Source organism: Pinus tabuliformis, chromosome 8 (genome assembly GCF_031772625.1).
Source record: "Pinus tabuliformis cultivar Carrire ecotype Pingquan chromosome 8, CPIR1, whole genome shotgun sequence".
Classification (NCBI taxonomy): Eukaryota; Viridiplantae; Streptophyta; class Pinopsida; order Pinales; family Pinaceae; genus Pinus; species Pinus tabuliformis.
The window spans coordinates 641,005,628-641,011,627 of record NC_142294.1 but is presented as its reverse complement, the minus strand read 5'-3'; positions in this window follow the sequence as shown (position 1 = coordinate 641,011,627).

The window sequence follows — 6,000 nt, the reverse complement described above, 5'->3', positions numbered from 1 at the left end:
CTATCCCCCCTTAGTGACAACTTCCTGAACTCCAAGCATATATCGAAGTTTAGTGAACTTCGCCTCTGTGAGAGCCTTTGTGAAGATGTCTGCAACCTGATCATCCGTTGGACAATATTGCACTTCAAGAACATGGTCAAGAATGAGCTTTCTGATGAAGTGCATGTGTAGTTCAATGTGTTTGCTGCGCTGATGCTGGACTGGATCTTTGCATAGCTGAATGGCACTTTGATTATCACACCAAAGTGTGGTTGGATGCTGCTGCTCAAAGCCAAACTCTGATAGGATCTGACGAAGCCACAAGGCTTCCTTACTAGCTTCCACGGCACCACGATACTCTGCTTCTGCTGACGAAAGAGAAATGGCAGCCTGTTTCTTACAAGCCCATGTAATAGGTCCTGAACCAAGAGTGAAGACATAACCGGCAGTAGACTTCCGATCATCAAGGTCACCAGCCCAATCAGAATCAGTGAAACCAACTAACAGAGGAGCTGCTTTGGCACTGTAATGAATCCCAAACTGTATTGTACCTCGAACATAACGAAGTATTCTTTTAGCTGCTTTCCAATGACTTTCACGGGGGTTTTGCATAAAACGAGCAACAAGGCCAACAACAAAGGAAAGATCAGGACGAGTATGGGTTAAATACAAGAGTTTTCCGACAAGTTGACGGTATAAGGTAGCATCAACTTCAGGAGAAGTACAAGAGACTGAAAGTTTGACTCCAGACTGAAAGGGAGAAGGGGCTGGCTTACAGTCTTCCATGTGAAAATGACGAAGAATATCACAAGCATACTTGGACTGGGAAAGGAAAATACCCTCTTGGGATTGCAAGACTTGAAGACCGAGAAAATAGTGTAAGTGTCCTAAGTCTGTCATTTCAAATTTCTTTTTAAGGCTGGACTTCACATGGTTTATAAGGTTGGGATCACTACCAGTAAGAATAAGATCATCAACATAAAGAACAAGGATGATGAGAGAGTTGCCCACTTTCTTGGTGTAGACAGTATTGTCAGAATGACACCTAGAAAAGCCAGATTCTAAAAGAAAGCTATCCATTTTGGCATACCAAGCTCGAGGAGCTTGCTTGAGGCCATAAAGGGATTTCTTAAGGCGACAAACGAGGCTGGAGTCTGTTTGTATGAAGCCAATGGGTTGTTCCATATAGATTTCTTCCTGCAAGTCCCCATGCAAGAAGGCAGATTTAACATCCATTTGATGTACTTCCCATTTTAAAGAGGCAGCAAGGGAAAGAACAAGGCGGATAGAGTTCATTTTGGCAACTGGAGAGAAGGTTTCAGTGTAGTCAATGCCTTCAACCTGTGAAAAGCCCTTAGCAACTAGACGAGCTTTATGTTTATTAACTTTCCCATCTGGTCCATACTTGGTTCTGTAAACCCATTTGCATCTAACAAGTTTGCGTCCCTTTGGTAGAGGAACAAGATCCCATGTATCATTTGTCATCAATGAATGATATTCTTCATTCATAGCTGTTTCCCAATGTGGATGGCCTGAAGCTTCTGCAAAAGTGTCAGGATCATGATTCACTGGAGCTTGAGCCAGTAAAGAAGAGGCTCTTTCAAACTGAGAACGTGTACGTCGCTGATCTGTAGGATCACCGGCAAGATCACCTGCTGCATCCCGAGTAGCACGGACCCATCTTGGAAGTTGAGGATCCTGAGAAGGTGGGGAAGGATTATCATCCTCGCTTTCATCATCAGAAGAAGAAATGTTTTCAAAGATAGAAGAGATGGGAAGAGGTGGCACATCCGCCGGACTAGGCTCGCAGGCCGATTTATTTTCATCAAATTTTACATCTCTTCTAATGATAACATTTTTGGACTTAAATGGAATAAGTCTATAGCCTTTTACATCTTCAGAATATCCAACAAAAGTACATTTCTCACTCTTAGGTTCTAAGGCTTTATGCTTTTCATCTGGAATATGGGCCCATGCTTCACTTCCAAACACACGAAAGTGACTTACATCTGGTTTAATGGAACTCCAAGCTTCTTCTGGAGTGATATTCTCTAGAACCTTAGTAGGAGTGCGATTGATTATATAATTTGCACAATTAATTGCTTCGGCCCAAAAACTAAGACTGAGTCCTTTAGATTGCAGCATACAATTAGCCATTTCCTTTAAAGTGCGATTTTTCCTTTCAGCTACACCATTTTGTTGTGGAGTGTATGGAACAGTATGTTGCATTTGAATTCCATTTTCGGTGCAAAAGGTGATGAATGAATTTTTAACATATTCTCCACCATTATCAGTTCTTAGCTTAAGAATTTGATGTCCAGATTGTTTTTCAACGAATGCTTTGAAGGCCAAAAAGGTGGTAAATACTTCGCTCTTGAGTTTTAAGAAGTATACCCAAGTGCGTCTAGAGAAATCATCAATGAAAGTTAAGAAGTACTTGCAGCCAGAGAATGAAGCAACAGGAAGAGGACCACATAAATCACTGTGCACAAGCTGTAAAGGGGCTGAGGCGTGCCAAGAGGCACGTTTGTCAAAACTGTCCCGATGATGTTTTCCGAGTACACATCCGGAACAAACACCATCTTTGCAAGATACCATAGGAAGACCTGTCACCATGTTTTCTTTACATAGATGCTGAAGGGAGCGATAGTTTAAGTGACCATACCGCTCATGCCAAAGTTTGCTCACTTCATCATTATGAGCAACAAATACTGAGGGAAGATGGGATGACCCAAAGTTGTGAAACTTATACAACCTTTTGGAATCATCAGCAAGACCAGTAGCTAGAATCTGTTTAGGATCTTTTAGATCCTTGATTACAACATCATGAGGTGAAAATTCAACGATTTTACCTTCACCTGAATGAGTTATCTGATAGACAGATAGAAGGTTGCAGGATAAGTTTGGAACACATAATACATCATTGAACTGACCATTGTCTAGATGAACAGTTCCAGTCCCTACAACATTAAGAGATCTATCATCACCAACATATATATTTTTGGTGTTACAATCATTTAAAGAAGAAAACATGGCTTGGTTTTTGGCCATGTGACAAGAGGCTCCAGAATCAATGAGCCACTCATGAGAATGAGAAGAAGAAGAAGATACATTTAATGCATAACCAGACTGAGATGATTGACGATGACATGCAGAAAATGCCGTTCCGGAAGTTGAAGTTGAAGTAGGCTCCAGATGGATGTTATGTTTCTTCATTGCGGCTTCCAAGGCTTCCATCTTCTTAAAGCATTTAGATTCTAAGTGGCCATCTCGATTACAAAAGTTACAATGTCTTTCAGTCTTCTTCCATTTGTTTTTATTGGGCTTATCATATTGCTGAAATGATCTTTCATCTTGAGGCTGAGTTGGTTTAGGACCATTCTTTTGAGGATAAGACTTCTTAGGATTCTTTGAATTTGGATACTGCTGGGCGGCTAACGCTTTTGTGGAAGAGTTTCCAAGATTAAGAAGACCAAGGTGTAAGAGTTTTTCTTGTTCTCTTATTAAGGAATCACAAAAGGAGTCAAAGGAAGGGGGCTTGTAGTCTTTGCCTTGACAAATGAAAGCTTCCCTGGTAGAATGGAAAGTGGAAACAAATACAGAGTAGGCTGGCCCTAACTTAGTGAGGATGGAATAAATAAGGTTACCATCATCTTTCTTAACTTTAACACCTTCCAAGAGATATCTAAGGTTCTTGAATTTTGACAAGAAATCTTCAATGCAAGAAAAATTATTAGGATCCAAAGTAAGCAGCTCATTTTCAAGTTGATGGGATCTAATTTCATTTTTAATCCCAAAAACTTTAGCAAGTTTTTCTAATGCTTCATGAGGAGTTTCAATTTCTGCAATGTGGAATCTAAGATCAGGAGAAACAGACATTCCTATCAAGCCACGTGCTTGATCTTGTCGATTTTCCCATTTTTCGGCCTTGTCTTCATCTTTGGGTTTCTTCTCTTGGTCTGTGGCTATTCTGAAGAGACCTTTACTTCTAAGTAAATCTCCCATGTAGGCGACCCATTGGAAGTAGTTAGTGCTGTCAAGAATGACTTGGCATGGACTTTCCATTTTTGAAAAACAACTGAAGCTGAAGATGCTGAAAGTGAGTGGTCCAATGGATAGATCTCGAAAAAATAGGCGGTTTTAAAAAAAACGGCTCTGAAAAAGGCTTCCGGATGAAGAAGTTATGGCTTTTTGAAAAAAAAATTGTTGACGTTGCCGGCAAAGTGCGCGAATGTGCGGGAATGAAAAAATCCGCCCCCACAAAATGGAGACTTGAACCCAAGACCTCTACTCTCTTAAAAGGTCTTTGAACCAATTGATCTATACAAAAGATTTGAGAGAGAGAGAGAGAGAGAGAGAGAGAGAGAGAGAGGGGGGGGGGGGGGGCCTCGATTTGCGTGCTTGCCTTGGGAAGACTCTTTTCCCCTACAAAACACAAAACACAAAACCCAACACGAATATCCAAAGAAAAACGAACCTTACGGCTCGAAGTTAGCTTTAGCCAAAAAACTAGAAATTTAAAAAAAAAATCTCAAAGTTAGCTTTTAGCCGAAAAACTAAATATTTTCCTCAATGTTTCTGATTTTCCGAGATCACACTAAGGTGCAGGGAAAAGAGCATACGCATGAGAAAAATCCTTTCTTTCTGTTTCTGATTTGCCCAGATCGCACAGAGTCGCAGGGCAAAGAGCATACGCAGAAATGAAAGGTATAGATCCGGGAAAAAAAAAAAAAAAAAGGCTAAATAAACCGAAACCGAAATAAGCAGAGAGAAAATGACAGTAAACTGCAAAAAAAACACTGTATACCTCCCGATCTGAAAAATGACGCAGCTAGGGCTACCGGAAACCTTTTCACGTGAAACGAAAGGGGTTCCTCACTGAAACAGATGCTCCGAATGCAACAGAGCAGTCCTCTCGGCCCGAAAGCAGTCAGAAACAGCAGATCTAGGAAACGACAGCCGCATGCAGTTCTACCGGCTTCAGATTTGGATCACCAACGGACGCGGCCCTCAAATAGCTCTGATACCATGTAGGAATTTACAGGGTAAGTTCCACAGAAGAATACCAAAAGGACACCGCTCACAACCAGATCTCAAATCAATACACCAGTATTTTTGACGTGGTTAAAACCCTCAGAGTGCAAGGAGGGAAACAGTCCACGGCCTGTCCCAACGTGGGTACAGACAATTTATTAATCAAAGAATGAAAATTTACATAAGCTTCTCTCATGCACGGATTACCCGAACAATGACCCTCCATGCGCTTTAAATAGAACTCATGGACCAATCGGGTGTCAAGCCACGGATCAAGTGTCGGTAATACCGAGGTGAGAGTGAACCGTCGGATCACTACATATCGTGACCGTCGGATTGTAAGTTACAAAATGTACAACGGTAAAGAAACACACTTTACCTAACTCTAACCTAACTCTATACTAGACCAAGTTGAACTTAACTATATCCTATGTGTCGGAATATCCTAACAGGTAAAACCCATGAACTCCACCCGAAATTAAGGAAATTTAATCTCTTTAAGTGTTATAACATATGTACGTAGGTTGGGTATATGCTGACCCGTGTGTACACGCTTTTATCATAGGGAAAAGTAGCGAATATGGAATAAAACATTATTTTATAGATTTTGGACCAAGTCTAGAAGGAAGGGTTGCCCTAGGTCATAATCAGAGCATTAGATCTACCAAGAGTAGAAAATGGTGCTATAATAAATGCCCCTTAATATATGAGGTCATAAGGGGTACATGATGGCCGAAATGTACTAAGTGTATAGAAGGAATCATGCCGAGACTGAGGAGGAGTTCACCAGAATTTAGTCTGCCAAGCCAGCGAAAGAGATCAGAAAGAAATTGTTGTCTGAGGCGGGCATACACATGCTCAGAAATAGTAAAGCATGTCCACCTGTCAAGTAAAAAAGAGGATCCAATATGCATACAAGTACAAAGGAACTGAGAATACATAATCGAATATCTGATCATAATCAAAAAAGTATATGTTTGAACATCA